Source organism: Corvus hawaiiensis, chromosome 1, assembly GCF_020740725.1.
Source record: "Corvus hawaiiensis isolate bCorHaw1 chromosome 1, bCorHaw1.pri.cur, whole genome shotgun sequence".
NCBI classification, from domain to species: Eukaryota; Metazoa; Chordata; class Aves; order Passeriformes; family Corvidae; genus Corvus; species Corvus hawaiiensis.
The window spans coordinates 3006600-3027313 of NC_063213.1; positions in this window are offsets into that span (position 1 = coordinate 3006600).

The following is a 20714-nucleotide window of genomic DNA, read 5'->3' on the forward strand; positions in this document are numbered from 1 at the left end:
CTTAAATCATGATACTTGGAAAACCTTGTGCGGACAGGAGAGCTGGGGAGCTGGATCTCCATGGAGAGACAGCAACTAAAGCACAGTCCAACACGTTGGGTCTGAACTTACCCTTTCCCAAGCTCTGAAATGAGCTGGACGCAGGTTGCCTCAGCTTTTCAAAGATCAAGGACACTCACACCAAAACCTCCATGGGAACACAGCTATTCACACTTGGAATGGATGCAATTGGCAATTGCTAAACTTCCTTTTCCTCCTCCCGAAAGAACAGGAATTCTCTGCGCCTCTCAGGTTGCATGGATGAGGTTTCTCTCTGGATTCCTTTCCATGTGACCAATTGCTGTCCACTGCTTCTGTGAATGAAGAAACGGTTGGGGCACAATCCCACCTTACAGGGGGGTTCCATGCAACCTGTGAACTTACAAGAAACTGTGGGATGCAAATTCCTTCACCTACCACCTGTAACTCTCTACAAACAGCCCAGGAGAGCTGCTCTGAGGATGGCTTTGATACGCAATGAATTTACTTTTGTGCACCAAACCCTTTTCCTAAAATGATAGAATGGTTTGGGTTGGGAGGCACCTTACACATCATCCAGTACCACCTCCTGCCGTGGGCAGGGACACCTTCCACTATCCCAGGTTGCTCCAAGCCCTGTCCAACCCTGGACACTTCCAGGGATGAGGTGTATTTTCTTCAGGTGTGTGCTCTGGGATTACAGGGGCAGGCAGGGCTGGAGGCTCCTCCACAGCAATTTCAAGCAGCCTCTTTATAACCCTGAATTAGACTGTTCTGCAAATAACCCCCCACAACCCCCAAGTGATTGCAAACAGCATGAAAACATCAAAACCACCTGGTTTAATCAACTCAAAATCAGTTTCCTTTTGAAAAGGGATCTGTTTGACCACAGCTATTCCTCAACCAGAACATTTATCTCCCAGCATCTCCTCCTGTCAGAATTTCAGTCTCCAAAAGAACACAACGAGCATGATTTGAGTTTGTTTTCTGGGCTCCACAAGGGCGGACAAAAGAAAGGAAAAGGCTTAATTTTGCCCAAGCTTAAATGAAGCAAATAAATGAACACAGAGAAATAGAAAGCAACAAAGAAATTTTGGATTGAGTCTGAATCAGGGGCAGAAATTGACTGGTTATTCTGGTGACTGCCACTTCTGCAATGTAATGCGAATTTTTCTTAGACGTAATTTTCTACTCCAAGGCTTTTTATTTGTTTGATAGGAGAAATTCAAACAACGCTGAATATTGTTAAAAAATATTAAGCCTTTGCTTTTGTAGGTCTCTATCTTGTGAATATTTCTGTTCAGAACAACCTGGTTTTTTGGCTGGGAGAAGAGATCCAGATCCATGCTAGGTAAAACTGGTAGTAACAGCTTAGTTGATGTGCCCTGTAATACTTTTCCTGGCCTCTATGTTCCATTCAAGGAGGATTTAGGTCTTCCCTATATGCCACCTGCTTGTCTTGAATACTCAGGGTCACCTCCAGCCTTGTAGCATCCCAGACCTGTAGGAACCCAGAGTGCCGAGAATATTTCTCTGCCTGTTTTTAAGGGTTCTTACCCCCCTGAACAACACTGTTTTGGCTTCAAACCTTGGAAAAAATTACCAACAGTCAGACAACAACTAGAAAATACAGTGGTGTGAATTAGGTGATAGACTACTATGTAAGATTGTCACAGGGTGAAAAATTTAGAGGTTTTGGGCTTCTCTTTGTAGTAAATAGATAAGAGTAAAAAATATCAAAATGGAGGATTGTTGTTGTTCTCTAAACCTTCTTCTCCTTCTTCTACTACTCCATATTCTGCAGTAAAAGTAGTTTGGAATGATTGGATAGAGAATTCCGCAGTTCCTGGTCATGTTACTGAATAATTGGTAGGAAAGTGAAAATAATGTACGTTTTTAGTAGCTATTGGTTAAAATATCTTTAAAAGGCTGTGTAAATCTTGATAATCGCCCTCACTCCTACTTTTCCTCCTTCCATGCTGTACTTGGGTCATGCTAGTGGCTCAGTTCCTCTGATAAGACTTAATAAACAACTATCTGGAAGCGTTGAAACTACAGAAGACATCTCACTTTATCTTTTAAACTCCTTGCAAGGACTTTCAGCAGATTCTCTCCCATCAGGAGAGACTTGATTTACGGCACGGTAAAGTGTCACAGACCCCATGGCATCATGCTCATAAAAGCTGGAGAAGAAGGAAAGGGGGATTTTGGAGTGATGGCATTTTTCTTCCCGGGTAACCATCATGCCTGATGGATCCCTGCTTTCCTGGGAAGGGCTGAACACGGGCCTGTCCATGGGAAGCCATGAATTAATTCCTTGTTTTGTTTTGTTGTGTGTGTGGCTTCTCCCTCACCTATTTAACAGTCTTCATTTCAACAAATGAATTTTCTCACTTCTACCTTTCCAATTCTCTCCCTCCATACATCTCTGAAGGGGTTTGGGGAAGAGGCTGAGTGGGGCTGAGCTGCCAGGTGAGGTTAAACCATGACCACAGGTAGGATTGGGTTATTCAGATGAGTAAAAATGTTGGCTGGGAATCAAGGGAATCTGCTTCTCCACTCCTGCTTGCAGGCAAAGTCTTTTTCTGCTGGGAAATAAATTATTTTAACCCTTTGCTTTCTTTGAACAACTTCCAAATTATTTCATGGGTCTATTTTGAAGCTTCTTCACTGTGTAGCCATCAACTGCAACTCACCATGGCTTCACTCCAGAGAAACACTGGCTTTTGTTTCCAAAATACTCCAGGAAAGTTGCTCAGAATGTTTCAAAATACTAAATAAGTAATGAATGAACCATCACTTTAAATCACTAAAAAACTTGATTCAGTGAATGATTCAGTGAATCATTCTGGCTTTATCTGAGGGAGCTCATGTTGAAATATGTGTCATATTGGTATTTATTCTGGCCTCTGCTAGAGTAAGTAAAAGCAAAACTTTTGAAAAATTATCAGAAATAAAATAAATAGGGGTTTGTTTATTACAACAATGATATTATTACAGTGATTGTGTTGGTAGCTATTTATATTAAAAATTCTGTATGCATTCTGTAAAACACCAGTGGTGAGCCCTGGAAAACAAATTTGGAGACAATAATATGGGACAAAGAAATCAATAGTTCCACTGTCTGGGAGAGATGAACACTGCTAGAGATAAGAGTTGCTTGTTCTGTCAGTTGTTCTTCTCTTCCCCTTCCTTTTCCTGTCAAAATCCAATATAATTGGGGGAATCCAGACTAAAGTGTGGTTTCTTTGATGCACCCAGCACTCCATGCATTTATATTGTTGGGGTGCTTCTAATCCAAGACAGTTTCCTGCCTTTTTTTGAGCTTAGTTGGCTTTTCAATGTTTCATTTGCTCGGCTTTCCCAGAAGTTATTTGATGTGATGGACCTGAGTGGGGCATCAAGTCAGCCTCTATTCCAAACTCTGCACTATTAGAATCCTCCTAAAACGTTGTTAAGCCTATGCTGTATGAAATTCCATCTAATCCAAACATCTGATGCCAAAAGAATTGTTGGAGTTGGCATGGGAGAGGCTAAACAAACTGATTGCACTTACACCTCACCTTTGTTTCCTTGGAAAGTCATGGAATATGTATTGGTCACAATCAGAGAATAGGAACACTGAGCTCTGCAGTGCTCACAGGACAGAGATCTCTTGGAACAAGCAGGTTTTTGGCTGGCAGCAGGAGAAATAAATTATCCATGAAAGAATTAGTGAGCCTGGAGTGAGGTGATTTTTGGGACATACTTGGTATTTGATAGGTAGTTGATCTCATCACGGATTGGCATCAGGGTTTGTGTTGACTGTACAAAGTGGAACATAAAACTAAAGGTTTTATTCCAGAACATGGTGAAAAGTCCTCTGTAAAAGCTCTCCATTCTTCTGACCCTCCTGATAGATCTGAATCCTGCTCAGCAGTTGTCCTTCTCTTAGATGTCTCCAAAAAGCAATGTAAAAAGAGGTCTAAGAACTCTGCTCCTCATTATGGAATCATTTGTTTCTTTTCTATCTCTCTTTGTCTTGAACCCCAGGGAAGGGTTAGGTTTCCAAACTGAGCATTTGTCTTTGGTTCTCTGTTCAAGCCATATTTAGCACAGAAGGCCCTGTACCTCAGCACTGACATTTCTCATTGCAATAAGCCTCGGAAAAATCCCCTAGAGGAAAGTGCAATTAGAGCAGGAGAGGAGCACGGTGACTCAGAACACACTGTTTGGAGCTGGCAGGGAAGGGATGCTGTGCTGAAGCTGTGAGATGCACCAGCTGTGGCAGCAGCAGCAGCGGAGTGGATGGACAGGAAAAGTGTTGTCCCAAAGAACATGTCCTGCTTGGCCTCCAGAAGTGCCTGGGCTTCTCTTAGGTCATTTTACACTCTCTTGTCTCCTGCAGCTGATCAATATTCAGCCACATGGAAATAGCTCTGCACATATGTCTTTTAACCATGGAATTGTCCCCACGCCCAAGTCAAGTCTGGTGACACTGACAGTCAAAAGGTTTCTGAACCCTGTGCTGTACTGGAAAGAGTGAGAAGCAGCACTGGTATGGATCTCAGAGGCTTCAGGAGGAGTTGAAAAAGGGGATCCCAAGCCCGGGTGAGGTACTGCAACCATCTTGAGGCCCAAGGAGAACCCTGGAGTTCTGAAAGGAGCCATTCTACCTGTAGCTTATTTAAGAGGTTATCAACAGATCTCCTGGGAGATAAGAAAGGGAAAGAAAACTGTTAACTCCCTTTCTTGTTTCCTGTTTCCAGAGCTGTTTGATATCCTTGAAGAGAGCTGAATCCTCTCAGATCCTGGGCCCATGCTGAGAGCTGCCTGGGCAGTAAGTCCTGGTGGCTGGATAGATGTGGAAGCTGTGACATCTGAGAAGCTGCTCGTGGAGGGCAAGCCTAGAACATTATCTTTTGCTTGCTAATAGATTTTTGATTCGGTCCTTCCTATGATTCTCTTTGACTGAACACTTCAGAAACATGTATTGAGAGCAATATCAAAGATAAGTCCCCAAAGGGCAGTTCCCAGGTCACCCCAGAGACATGGCAGCTGTGTAGGATGCAGGAAAAAGAGCAGGTGAGTCACTGTTGGGAGCTTTTTGACATTTAGTGTTGCTTTATGATCTGTAAAATGTTCCGAAAACACTGATGAGATCAAATGCTTCTCCTTCATTAATCCAGTTTTCCTGCTGAATCTCCTTCTGGTCTTGGCTACATTTCTGTTCATGAGCTGTGCCAGTAGCTGGTGGCCATTTGCTACCAGAGGCAGGAACCTTGCAAGGTGTATCCATGTATTTATCCCAGAAAACAATCTCCCATGGTCTCAAAATACTCGTTAATAATCTTGGTGCCCATATATCAAAAACCTGATTTATTAAAATTCTCGCATTATTTTGAATGGGAGCAATGTTTGTCCATTAAGATGCTCCTAAAAGAGATTTCATGGTCTTGCCTTGCAAAGCAATTTCAGAAAGAAAGAAACGTGCAGTTCTCCAAAGAGAGAAACAGAGCAGCAGTGGGGCCTTTAGTTAAGCAGTCTGACAGTAAAAGACCACTGAAAGATGGGAATAGAAAGGAGAAAAAAACCCCTTTAAAGTGTCCTTCTTCATCTTATACTTTTAATTGGAAATAAACATAAGTGAAAAACACTGTGAGCAATGGAATCTTCAAGATCCCACAGAGACTTCTTGCACAGGCATGAAGTGACAGGACTGGGGTGAATGGCTTCAAACAGATAGAGGTAGATTTAGATGAGCTATAAGGAAGAAATTTTTCCCTGTGAGGGAGGTGAGGCCCTGGCACAGGGTGCCCAGAGAAGCTGTGGCTGCCCCTGGATCCTTGGAAATGTCTAAGGCCAGGTTGGATGTGGCTTGGAGCAGCCTGGGATAGTGACAGGTATCCCTGCCCATGGCAGGGGGCTCAGATTAGATGGTCTTGAATTTGCCTTCCAACCCAAACCACTTCTACCTGTGCCTTGAACAAAACAGAATTTAATTACCCCATTTCAAGTGTTCAAGTGTAGAACAGGAAACAGAAAGCTCCTGGGTGACACTGGAAGCGATGCGGAGACCACAGCCCATAGCAAAGGATAAAAGGCTTAGAAACAACAGGGGCAAATGAGCAACAAAGGGTAGGATGATCACAGGCAAGCCTGTGAAATATTTAATTGCAAGCTAAATAAATTTCATTTATTTAGAGACAATGTAGATCTGTGTCATTAGGCTTTGTGCAAATTGCCACGGGGTCTTTCTAATGCCCACTGGGCCTGAGTTCAGCAACGTGATGGATTGTTCAATTTACTGAGTAAACCAAGGGCTCTCTGTGAATTTTAGATGCTAATCTTCTGATTGAACTCCATTGCCAGTGAGACCTGCCCTACAAAGTTTGCTAACAAGAATTGATCCAACTATTGATAAGGATTTAAAAGGTTGATGCAGGATATTAACCACATATTGAATTTAGCTGCTCCCCAGCTACTGTTACAGAAAAAAAGTGTAAGGCTGTTTTAAACCTGCTAAAAAATTAATAGATATAATTTCTACATGAAGTGACATCATTAACATGTCATTAAGTTAGGGGACACCTTCATGTGAACAAGCTAATCATGAAAATTTGAGATGTGAGGGAAGAATAAAGTGCTTCCTCCATGCCACTGGGGTGAATACTGAATCACACATTTATCCCCATTGTCCTCCTTTCAGTAGGAATTTGTTCCCAGAAAAGGTGAGCAAGCATTGGAAGGGGCTGCCCAGGGAAGTGGTGGGGTCCCCGTTCCTGGAGGCATCCAAGGAAGGACTGGATGTGGCACTCAGCACTCTGGGCTGGGTCACAAGGTGGGGGTTGGTCACAGCTTGGACTTGATCTCAGAGATCTTTTCCAACCTAAATGGTTCTGAAAGCTTTAAAAGTGAAGACATAGATTTCAAAAAATCTGAGGAAAGGGATACCCTAAGGGGCTTAGAGAAGATTTCAAATGGAACCCAGCTCTGATCTATCAGTGTCATCATGGTTTAAATTACTGTGGGTGGGCCTGGTGGCCTCAATGCCAAAATCAGTGCTTTGTTGGACCTTGCATGTCCAGAAAGCTGAGGACATTTCCTTCCTGAGATTTTGTGAAAAGAGAAATCCATCAACACGATTTCCTTGGCACTGTGGTGAGTCAGACCCAGGCATTAGGACTTGGGTGTTTATGCCAAGAGGTGTAATGGGGAAAATCGTGGACATATTTCTCAGCAAGCTCCCAAAGGGGTCTGCCACTGTTCTTGTAGAAAAATCCTCCACATCCACATGTTTTTTCAACACTTCCAGGGATGGTGATGCCACCACTACCCTGAACAGCTTGTTCCAGTGTCTGACCACCCTTCCAGTGAAGAAATTTCCTCCAATATCCAATCTAAACGTTCCCTGGTGCAACTTGAGGCCGTTTCCTCTGGTTCTATCACTTGTTATCTGGGAGAAGAGACCTGAGCTACATCTTGGGAGAGCTCAGTAGCCCTTTCTCTTTCTCCTTTGCTTATTACCCCTGAAAGAGATGGGGAAGGGGAACTGAAGGAGAGACACAAAAAACCCCAAATTAACTGTCTTTTGTTGAAAATCAAGACAATTCAGATGTCAGGTTACTATTAGTGAATTTTAAGAGCTTTCTTAATTAGTCTTACATTAGAAGGCAGTAATTAGCATGTATGTGCAGTACCACTCACTTCATCAAAAATTGATTTGGTTTAATTAGATTTTCACATCTACCATTTCTCTAAACCCCAAAGTAATTTGAAGCTGTGGGTGGGCCCCCACATCCTTAAATCAATCAGATGGTGAAAAACAGACACATGGACCTGTAGCAAGATTTGCTAAATCTGGTTGAGTGCGGCAGAGGCACAAACAACACTCGTATTCCAGAGTTCCTGGATGCTTATCCCACATAAATTGAGTCTGACATTCATCCAATAATTCTGGACCCAGCCAAAACTAAGCTGGTTTGAGCACCCAGAGGATCTCAAGGGATGGACACCAGCTTCTGGAATGATGATTTTTTTTTCCATATCCCTTATTGAAGGGACCTGTAAAGGCTGGTGTTCTCAGAGTCACAACATTTACTTGAGCAAGCATTAAATTGGATACACTGAGATGAAAAAATAATCAATTAAGGCTAAAAAATCCTTATCAGTCAATGGAAGACAATGAAATAACCCTGACGAATGTGCCTTATCAACACTGAGATTAATAGATGATTTGTTACTAGATTTTCCCCTAAAACTCATATTACAACATGAACCGATATGCAGAGGAGTAATCACAACAGGCAGGATCAGAGCTGCTAAATAAAATGAATGGATTACAAGTCTTTTTTCTTTTGTCAAGATCCTCTTGGATTTCTCAGTAAATCCATGAAGGTTTCTCAAGGTAGAAGGTCAAAAATGGAATACCACCTCTCAGACATTTGCATCTTGGCTCTACCAGAACAGAACTGCAAAATGAGCAGTTCAGATACAGTTCTCCAGCCTGAATGATTCCATGATTCTAAGGGGGGCCAAGGCACGAGATGTGGCCAAGATCAGGAGGGGATGGATTTGGTCAGTGAGAAATCTTCTGAAAGCTTTGTTGGGCTTTGTAATAAGGCATCTTCAAGCTGTGTACATTTATCCAAGAAAATTATTTATTGCATGGAAGTTACCCAGAGATGACATATATTACATGTGGTGGCTGACACAATCCGTCCCAGTTTTCTACATTCCCTAATTCCAGACAAGACAGACTGAGATTCTTTTTTTATTTAGTATTTGTATTTCATTTGGTAAAAAAAAAGTGTTTTGTGTTTTCGTGTTTGAAGCCTGTCCTAGCAATCACTGAGATTTAAAGAAGCCTGTCTAGCCAGAAATTTCATTTTGGATAGCCCTGACATTGAAGCTTGTATCAAGACATACCCAAAGTTTTAATGGCAGTTTGAGTCATTCTCCTTTTTGATTGAAAGGCTGCAATATGAGCTAAGACCTAGAGAAAAAAAGCCTTTTATTCAATCATAAAATCTGCTTTGATGCACCTGGTATCACCTTACTGCCCATGTAGGGAATGACTTTGCTCTCTCTCTTACACCTTCTAAAAATTGGAATTGGTTTGTGATAGAGATTTTACCCTGATAACTACCAATGCTTAAATCTGATTATGGTAGAAATCCTTGGCTGAAGTGATATCAAATCTCAGAAAGTCTGACCCTGACCTCTGTGTTTTGAGTCTTGTCTTTGGAAGATGTTTTCAGAGAGAGGAAAAAAAAAAAACCCAAAACAAACCCCAAATCCTATGCATCTCTCTAAAACTATTCCTTCCAGTAAAGTGAAATTTTGAGGTTAATGTTGTGCTTCAAGTCCCTGCTGGGCAGGAAAAATGGCGTTTTTCTCTGATGTAATTTTCCCTTTTCTTGCTTTACTTCTATTTTTAAATCTTTTCCCTTTCCCATGTTTTGCTCTTTTCATTGATGACTTCTTTTGGTCTGAAATGTTGGTCAGACAAGATTAAGGGGAAAGGAAGGAGCAGAAGAAGCTGGCACATCATTTTTCCACATCTGCATTGCATAAAAATTTGCCCTTTAGGTGGTACAGGGGAGAGTATTACACAAATTATCACATTTTTTTCATGCTGTCACACAGTTTGTTCCCACTGCTCTGCTATCAAAACATGCTCCAATAAAAGGTAACCACTGTGGGTTTTTTAAATATCTGTATTTAAAACAGTTTCAGCAGGAAAACTATTGCAGATTTATAATAACCAGGTATTTTTATGCTCCCCCTTTGAGTGACACACATAAAAAGAGAGATTAAGGTGTTCAGGAAGGGCTGAAGTATGGGAAAACTTTAAGAAGACAGTGGAGAGAAAGGTTTTTTTTTTTCATGAAAAGTCTGTACTCTTCATGTCTTGGGTTATTTCCAAATCCTCTTATTTGAAACATGAAATCACCAGGAAAAAAAAAGAATTTCTGTTCTTATACCTTCTCACACCTCTTAATATTATTGACTGTTCCTTTCCTTATAGGTAAAAATCTACCTGGGATGAAATGATTTGTGCATATTCTACAGGGAGTTCAGCTGCTGTTGGTCGTGGATTTAGGGCTTGAGGTTGAGACTCAACATTTAATTCTTGTTTATTCAACATCCTGGCTCACTGGAAAACGCTCTTAAAGATTAATTGTTGGAACTGTTTTGGAGATGTGACTTTGCACAGCACCTGACATGAAGGTGTCCCATGTTTTCAAAGATCTTTAGGCACAATCAAACCCACACCTTGGTTTTCATTATGTCCTTGTAATGACTCCTTGGAGAGAAGAAGGAAGGAACAGAAGAAGATCAATTTTTCAAAAAATGCTGGGTTTTTTTGTGGCAAAACCTTATATTTTATAATTTTACGTGTAAACTATCACCTGCTACTTTTGCACGTGCATCATCCTTCCCCCATTTGGAGCAAAATCCCTCTGCTTTGCCTCATCCTCACAATTTCTGCTCTCCATTTTTCACTAGTTAAGAGCACATTTGCCCCAGGCTTTCACTGCGGTGTTAATGTTAATCCATAAAATCAGAAAAAAATAGGATAATGGTACTTCCTGCCAGCACAACCACAAATCCCCAATCCACCCTGAGATTTTGAGGAGCTTTGTGTGGGTTGTAAATGCGTAGGAAAAAGGGGAGGTGTGTGGGAGGACTGCTCCCCAGGCAGGTGCCACTTCTCTTGTCCCCCTTTGGGGATGTCCCCCCTTGTCCTCACTCCGTCCCCATCAAAAGTCAAACCACTGAATTGCCTCAAAGCCACAAAAAATTAAAGCATTAAAGAGTGGGCAATAACAACGTGGCAGACAATGGTTCCCTTAACAAAACAGTGAAATGAGAGGGGAATAACACACAATTAATCCTCGTTGGAGCTCAGTGCTATTACTGCAATGACCAGAACAGGAGACCTTGTTTGTGTTCAGCACAATCCTAGCGCTTGTAAAGGAAATAAAATAAAATATAAAATATAAAATATAAAATATATAAAATATAATGAAATAAAATAAAATAAAGCCTCACTGCATTTTGCTGTGCTTCTCACTTCCCTCTGTCCAGGGCAATTAAAAATTGCTCTTGCTCTGGTCCTCTTCTCAGGGAAGGCTTTAATGCACCAGCAGACACCAGGATGGGAAATAACCTTCCATGTAATGTCACAGATAAGAGTTTTCCACGGGGAGGTTTCTATTTTGAAGTTGCAGATCAAGCTGGATGTCTTGGACTGGTGTTTGTATAATCCAGCTGCTGGAATGGAGAGTAGGGATGAGGCAGGAGATGACAGGGTAAGGACATTCACTGGGTGAACCAATGGACACGAGGCTGTTGTGCCAAATAAAACCAGGTTCTGCAGGGATGTGTGAAATTAAGAGAGGGGTGAATGATGGAAACACCTGGGGTATAACTCAGTGAGAAAACAGAAGTAACTGTGATAGAGGTGTGATATCTCAGCTGTGTCTCTGGGCTTTCCAGACCTGTGAATGAGGTCTGGAGCACAATTCATCCCATCCTAAAAGTGGCATCCAAAACAGGCCCAAAGAGCTGCATCCTAGAGGTTTGTGTTCCTTTCCCCTGAGTGGCCACAGGGGAGTTGGGGTGACTGTTCCCTGGGTAGATGTCTGTTACAGCTAGTGAATGATACATGAGTTGGATCTAACCATGTAATCAGGATGCTTTAATTAATTAGAGATGAATCAATATTTTCTCTGAATAGATTACCTGGGTAAAACCTCTATTTCTGTCTGTTTAGTGTAGGGGAAAACCAGACTTTGACAAGCTTGGATAGCAGACAGGTTGAAACACTTATTTTTTCTTGAACTTTGGTTTGTGTGATTAACTCTTGTGCCTCATGTGGGATGCAGCTTGGAGCAACCTGGGGTAGTGGGAGGTGTCCCTGCCCATGGCAGGGGTTGGAACTGGGTGATCTTTAAGGTCGCTTCCAACCCAAACCGTTCTGTGCCTCTGTGATCACACAGAGGCAATAAGAAAGTTTAGCTTTGCTCAGACAGATCAAGTTTACAGGGAAAAGAGTTTTGCAGAGAATATTGTTATAAGCTGAGGCTCTGTGACTGAAGTTCACAAGAAGCTGTCAAATGCACGTGCTGTTATGATCCTGAAAAGAAATTAATACTGCACAACATGATAAAAATATATACCCATGGCAACTTCTTGCTACTGGGAATGACAGATCAATCAAACTGGACAGTCCTGTCCTCAGTCAAAAGCCATGAGCTGCCTGTGTCCCTCTTCCTAATCTAGAAAAACAAAGAGTAATTTAAAATCCAAGTAAGAACCTTCCTATTTTGAAACAATAAGTTGAGGAGTGGATATTCCTCAGGGATTGTTTCTGATTAAAGGTCTGCTTTCTCTCTCTTTTTTGTTTTTTTTTTTTTTTAATTATCAAACCTCTCAACTAGGTCCAGTCTACCATGAGGAGCCTGTTGAAGTGACAGATCACCGTGTGTGGAGATGGAGGGAAACAAACCCAATCCCACAACCTGGTTTTAATGAAGCAAAACTTTCCTTCAATGCTGGCTGGCTAATTAGTAACAGGGATAATTTCTCTCACCCAACATAATTATTACAAGCAAGGCCAGAGGGCACCTCATGTATCCCATAAAAATAAACATTCCTTCCATGTCACAGGTAGAGAAACAGGAAGGATAATCTGTACTGTCAACTATTGTGTAGAGTGGCTCTGTGATAAAGGACACATTTCCTGTATTCCTGAGGGGGAAAGATCTCCCAGGGAAGCAAAGAACCTGGCAGGAGGTGTCCTGGAGCTGCGTATCCATGAGCATCCTGAGATGCCTGATGTCCAAGTTACTGCTGTCACCAGTCACTGAGATCACAGACTCACAGAATCCCAGAATGGTTTGGGATGGAAAGGACCTTAAACATCATCCAGTTCCAACCCCGACACCTCCCACTATCCCAGGCTGCTCCAAGCCCCGTCCAGCCTGGCCTTGGACACTTCCAGGGATCCAGGGGCAGCCACAGCTTCTCTGGGCACCCTGTGCCAGGGCCTTCCCACCCTGCCAGGGAAGAACTTCAGCTGGGCTGAGCTGGCTGCAGGCTGGGATTGCTTCCCAGGAACTGCCAGGGAAGGACGTATCTGCCATGTGTCATCACAGCCATCCACCACCACCCAGCACAATCTGGGTCTTGCTTTGACCTTTCAAGCAGCACCTCTCAGAATAAATATTTAATGCAATAAATGTGTTTCTTCTCTGTACACCAAGAGCACGGAACCTGATAAACTTCTGAGCGTTCCTGCCAAGACTCAGTGTGTCAGATTGGGCTCAAAATCACCATACATGAGTTTTATCTCCTGATTCTGCTGTACTTTCACTGCATCCTGTATATTTTTTTGTAGTGTAAGTACAATGGTATATGCTCAGTCAACAAAAAGGTTTTAATAATATGACACAAAGCCTGCCTGGTTACAGGTGTCCCAAACATGTTGGGATAAATTATAATACAAGTTAAATCAGAAATTATTATTCCACTACCTTCAAAGGGAGATGAAAAAGCCTGAACTCATCAACTCATTATTGAATGAAGATAAACATCAGTGAACAGGTATTTGGCTTTTTCCAGCATTCGTTTTTAAGGAATAAAAAATGTCTAATTATAAATTTTATTTTTTAATTAACTAGAGATATAAGTATTTCCCCCCCACGCCCCCCAAATTTCTAGAGAGCTAATTTTAGTTATTATTTTTTGAGAAGATGGAGTTTCAGCTGCATACTTGAATACTGAAACAGGGCTGTTTTTCACAATTTCTGATTCATTGATTATGGCGAAATTTTGTGTTCTAACTCGAAATCAGAAAACAGTTTTCCTAATCTTCAATGTAGCAACTGAACCTGTTTTTCATCTGGTAACACAGACACTTTTGGAATATATAAAGCCAAACATACCATTGTGCAGGTTGCATGTGAAGAAAAACAATTAAAGTAACACTGAAGTTACAATTAAAATTATTCAGAAGTCTGGAAACACTGGAAGAATTTGTCTGTGCAATCTTGGTTTTCTTTTCTATCTAAAAAACTAAAATTCCACCATATTTTTTGACTTCATTAATACTTTTTTATTCAGCATACTCAAAGCCATTTTGGTCTCCATTCTGAGGTGGCAAATTTTCCCTGTCATTATAGATGGAGTTTCCATGTCCAGCAGCAAATCTGGGCTGCATTATAGGAAAACGTAGCTCAGATCTTAGAGAGATTCAGGCAGGGCAGGGTCTCGTTGCAGTGGTTGAAGTGTTCCCTCTGCAGTCAGGGGGATTTAGTCTTGTCTTTCCTGCTAATTCTGTTCCTGGTTTTAGAGCTGGTGAATATGATCAGCATAAATTACCCAAATTCACACAGCTTTCCTGGGAATAAATTTCTCTGTTTCCTCTTGGGGTCCACACTACTCAGTTATTTGAGTGGTTCAGCTAACCAACAAGGGCATCAGAAAGGACAGATGTTCCTACAAGTAGGTGCTGATGTATTTTAAGACATAATGAAAGGATGTCTCAGGAAGCAAAAATCAGCTTTTTATATTTGCTGGCCTTAAGCTGGGTTTACAGCAATATTTAGATTTACTTCAGAGAGCCAATCCCATGGTGGTGAGGAACATCACCTGGGTGTCTGCCCTGTCTGTCCTCCCCAGTGTGCCTCTGTCAGTGAGCAGCTGACATGGATGGAGAGTTGCAGAAGCACTGGGAGTCAGGCACAGGGAACTGGGGGATTGCTGAGGAGGTTGGGCAGTGCTGGAGTCTATGGAAGCACCGTGAAAACGGTGTGTAAATTCAGGCTCAAGCCTCTGCTTAAGCTTATTTGAGCTCTTTGTATAAAAATCAGTGTATATATAAAAATAATTGTGTAAATTCATTAACACCAGTGGTATAGCAACCTTCTGGCTACTGAACTCAGGTTATGTCTCTCCCCAGGAATGGGGAGACTTAGCTCCAGCAATTTATTTTTAGTGCCTACTAAAATTCCATTTGAAAACAAATACAAATTTATTCTACTCCAGAGCTGCTCTCTTTGTTAGTGCTCGGTGCAGAACCAAGCTCTGCCTTCCTCAGTGTGTCCCTGGGATCCTGGCTCACATTCCTGCCTGCACAGGGTCCTGCCTGTGTCCACACCACACATACAAGCTGATGATTCCGGAAGCACTGCCCTGAGCCCCTCTGGGAAGACAAATCTCCAGAGGCTGTGGAAAGCACTGACTATTTCATAGAAGCAAGCCACCAGAATATTCCAAATAAAATTCGCTCTGTGGTTATGTGAAACCCTTTTCTTGTGACTTTTAACTGCCTAAAAATAGCTGCTGAGCTTTGTCACTGCCGAGCCTGAGGCTCTTTTCCCTCTGAACCCGTTTATGGCCTTTCCTTGACCTCTGGTATCTTCTGCCAGTGCTGTGTGGTGCCATCAATTGATCTCTCACTGGGTGATGGAGCCAGCAAATTCATCACACCCACTTTCCATGCCCGAGGTCAGATGGAGCCTCAGGATTCCATGATATTTACCTGATAAACATTTACAACCCCCAACGTTAGTTATTAGCACAGGGGGTGGTTGGTATTTGTATTAAGCACTAATTAAATGCTCATTTCTAGTACAGTCATGTGTATTACCATGAGCACGGAATGAATTATGGCAGTGACAGGTTTCAGACATCAGAAATATTTTCTTGAGGAATATTTCCTTGGAGATTTTTTCTTCCCATTCCCTTTATGGCAAAACAATCCTGTTTGTAATGGGGAGTAATTTTATTTATCTCTCTGTGCTTAAAATCATAAAGAGTATTTGTTTAGGAAATGCAATTGCTTGGAACAGTGAGAGAAAAGCAGAGGAAGGATGACTTCGTTGGGGTCTATTTGGTTATTCACAGCATAACTGGGAGCTTAAAAAGGGGAAAAAAGGGGAGAAAACCCCAAAGAGAAAGGAAACAGGAGCCCACATGAATTTTTTTCCCTAATAGCAGCTGAGGCACAGCAGGAGAGAAGAGCCCACAACTGCCTGTTGCACTGGCTGGTTACTCAGGTGTGTGTTTTTACAAGCTGATTACTCATAGAGTAAACTTGACTCACACTTGCCATTCATGATTTGATGTCCTTCCCCGCTTGTACTGGAATATCTGAGCCTGTGTTTATCCAGCTCTGCTCTGGAAAGGCTTTGAGGTGCAATTCCAAAGAGATTCCTGGTGGATGGGCCTGAAAACTTCACACTCTTAATTACTTTCCATGGATACTCAGAGTGCCCTAAGGAGTAAGGAGGCTTTTTTTATCACTGTATGAGGTCAAAAGGTCTAATTCAGCCCTGTCCTGAGAGGAATGAACCCTCACAGGCTGAGAGGTGTGGTTATGAGCCGCTGCTTATGCTGAGTTCTGCTCTGTTTGCATTGTCAACATCCATTTTAATATCTTTTTTTTTGGCAGCCCTACAATGCATATTTTCATTGGCTTCCTTTTCCTAAACAAAAGGCATTGCTTAATCCACATCTCTTGCAGTGTTTGCAGGGGTGGTGCAGTGTGTGGTGCCTTTTGGTTTTTTTGGCATTCCAGAGCACACCTTGCAAACCAGAAACTTCTATATCCCCAAAACAGGCATTTAAATTTACACCGCCAAGCTAAAGGGGTGGCAACATTTGGGGGTGATGTTTGGAGTTAAATTATTGGACATTCAGACACTAGAAATAGGCAACAGCTACTGTAGGCAAAAGCTTTTCGTTTTCTTGTGGAGAATGCTGTAAGTATCCAAATTATTTCAGAGAAAAAGTATAAAAAACTGTATCAGCTTGAAAGAAAAATCAGGGATTTAGAAAGGCAATTTATAGCCATATATTTTGGAGTCAAATCAGAGTCCTTTGATTTCTGTCCTTATTCCTGCAAATCACTGAAACGTTTTGTTCTTGGAAATCTGGAAGCTGTTAATATTTGCTTCCATTGTACAGATACAGGTGTTTCAAGAAGATATTATTTCCAGAGTCAGATTCACATCATAGAATACCTTTTCTTTTTTTCTCTGAGAGAGTGAATTCCCATTTCACACTGGTTGGGTGTGTTAATCCCCCACACCAGCGATTAGAAATTATCCAGAAGTGCAGAAAAATGTTTGGACCATATGGGCTGGCACCACCTGAAGATACAGAAGGACAATGGTACAACCAAGGCTGTGAATTCTGACCTGCTCCCGAAATTCCTACTCAAGAAAAAAACAACATCTTTTCATGGCTGGTGGGAGTTTGTGAAAATAAGGTTTGCAGAGGAGCCTATTTAAATGAGGGAGTTGGGTCTCATCAGCAGCTTGGTACCACTCATACATTGAAAATTCCTTCTGCACACAGTGCCAGGGAAAATCCACTCTGCTACTCTGTCTCAGTGCAGTTAAGTGCAGTCTATCTTGTAGAACAAAGAGATTAATTACTGACCTCCAGCAATTAATTATAATCCAGAAAAGGATTAATTTATATATGGGCTGTAGTGAAAAGAAAAATATGTTCTTTTCAGTAAGCAAAGTCAAATAAAGACTTGTAATTTCTTAATTATATCTAATTGAAAGAACACATAACCTGTGACCAATAAAATCCAGGGGCAATTTTCTGTGTCTTGGTGATTGATTGTGTTTGTGCAAGGAAAACAAAAATGGGGGAGGTGAATTTACTTAACATCAGCATGAGTAAATAAAATATTCCTGGTTTATATACCTCATTAGATTTTATAATCAGAACTAAAATTAGGTAGTGGAAGCCTGCAGCCAAGTCTAGACTTTGTCTTGCCTGAGTTTGCATTAATTTGAGTTTGCATTTACATTTCTTCTGGGAGGGATTCACAGGTGGGATCACTCGGGGTTCTGAAAGAGGTAAATATGCAACAGGGAGGAAGACAGACCATGATGAGGACCGTTTATAAGTCTTGCCAAGGAGGTAAATTCCTCCTCAAAATGGCTAAAGCTGCAAGAAAGGCATTTGGTTTCACAGAGGTGGCTGAGAGGAAGATGGAGCCGTAACAGAGTAATGCCAGAATCTGTCATTGTATGGCTGGAAAAGACCTTTAAGATCATTAAGTCCAACCTTCAACTTGGCATCATCACCATGTTCCTGCTAAACCACGTCCAAAATGGCCACATCCACAATTTTTTGCACTTCCAGGCATGGTGACTCCACCACTGCCCTGGGCAGCCTGTTCTAATGCTTGACCATCCTTTCAGTGAAGAAAACTTTTCCAAATCTCCAGCCTAAACTTCCCCTGGAGCAATCTGAGGCCATTTGCTCCTCCTGTCCCTGTTCCCTGGGAGCAGAGCCCGACCCCCCCGGCTGCCCCCTCCTGTCAGGGACTTGTGCAGAGCCACAAGGTCCCCCCTGAGCCTCCTTTTCTTCAGGATAAACCAGCCCCATCAATATTCTTATCCATTAAGTTTTTCAGGGTTGCTGAAATGGTTGTAGCACCACTATCCCTTTTCCCTTGCAGCATTCCTGATGGTTTTTCAATTTACCTCTTTCTTTTTGGTTTGTTTTCCTGTTTTCATGAGCTCCTTTTCGATAGATTTGGGTATCTCCCCACGTGTGCTGCCTCAGCAGCGCAGCAGCCTCTCTGAAATGCTGCTCTGCATTGAAACAAGTCTCCAAACCCAGGTTTTTTAGGAGTGGGGAAGTGCCTGCTGAGTCAGCACAGGGAGAGCACTGATCCATGGAACAAGAGCTGGGTGGGAATTGGTGAGCCCGTGATCATGTCAGGGAGCATTCATTAGGCTGCAGGGAGCAGGAGGAAATAGGAACATCATTATAGGCAAATCCCAGCTGCTGGGAGGAGGGAAGCAGCAGCAGCACCGTGGAAAACAGCACAACTGCTAATGTGATTTTAAGAGCTGCAAACCCAATAGAAGGACAAATCATCTCAAAAAGCAATAAAGTTTAGGCAATCCATTATTTATGTGTGCTGGAAGGGAATATCCTGAGTGTCCTTAAAGAAATGCAAAAGTCTGCTTCTTTGCAGGGTGTTATTTTCCTGCTGAACATCCCTTCAGGCCTCAGTGCAAGCAAATTTTAATGCAGAAATTAATAAGGCATATGTTTCTTTCTTATTTCCCTTTTTAAAAAGTCTGCTGGAATAGTTGATTCCTGGGACAATCCCATGTTTATCTTCCTGTTACCACTAAGGTAAGAGGAATTATTCCCCATAAATCCAGCAGGCAATCTGTATCTATTAAGGATTTTCATGAATTAATTGGGGGAAAATCATATAAACCTTATGGCAACTGGATTCAGGCCTTCAACTGATAAGTGAATTTTCCCCTCTGCTCATTGTGGAAGAATTTTGCACTGAGGAAACCATTCAGCATTTATTTATGCAAAGCCAATGTTTTGTTTTATGAAAGCATGAGATTTGCTGGGCATGGTCCTTGCTGTCTGCTGAGTCCTTCCTGAGAAACCTGGCTTGAGTTTACAAAATCCCAGAGTGGTTTAGGTTGGAAGGGACTTTAAAAGTTCCACTCCTGCCAAGGACACTTTCCACTAGTCCACGTTGCTCTGAGCTTCATGTAACCAGGCCTTAAACACTTCAGGGATGGGACATCCATAATTTCCATGGGCAACATTTCCTAGTGCCTCACAACCGCATAGTAAAGAATTTATTCCCAATATTTAATCTAAGCTTACTCTCAGTTTGAAGCCATCCTCCCTTACCACCCTTGAGCTGCTTTTGTTTGGTGATTTTAAAAGAAATAATTTCAGGCTTTGTTTTATCCTGTCTTAGCATTGTCAGCTTCTGCCAAAAAGGAGAACCTGTGGCCTGGTTATGAAACCCAATACTGAAAATGAGAAAAAAAACCCCATTTAGATTGCTTATAATAATAGCAGGAATTAATTTGTGGAGTTTTTCATATCGCAATTGATAAGCTCAGAGGTTGATGTTGCCGTGAAAGGAATCTTGACCTTATTTCATGAGGGGTAATGAATTTCTCTTGAAAATGATAAGTGGAGCCGATTATTGCAGCTCAATCAGCTGCAGCAAGAGCCTGATGTGCTCAGAGCCCTGGTGCCCTGCAGTGAATCACCCATCACCCTGCAGCCACTCACAGCAAGCCAAACAATCACCCCCATCACGTCTCAAATTGATAAATAAAATGGACAGGCTTACAGGAGAGTCACTTTCTAGGAAAATGTTCCTTAACAATTCCCTTTCTAGTCCTGGCAATACCAGCTTTCATTCCTGCCACTTGTCTTCTGAATGAGGCAGAATTAAAACCTCATCCATCACTCAAAGGCAAAAACTTTGAAGACATGAAGGCCTTTCAACTCTTATGGTTTAATGCCAGCCTTGCAAGGATCTGCAGCTTTTTAAATCACACAAGCACATGAAAATCTCATCGTGTGGTGTCACTCACTTGTTTTTGTCTAAATAAAGTCCTTGTTGTCTCCTGTCTCTGTTTGGTCACAGCAAAAAAGGCAGCAGGGGCACACTGAGTCCTGAACACTGGAAGGAGAGAAAATAGATTAAAATACTCCTGTTCCAAAATATCCTCAATTTTAATTCAGCTTCTTTATTTTGAAGAACCTGGCTTCAGTGCTCAGTTCTAGCAATTAAACATGATTTTAATTTGAACTTTAGATCCAAATAAAGGTACCTTGGCCCACTATCTGCAGGTTTTTCCCTGTCTAAGGGGGCTTTCCCTGCACAACCCTGAGTATCT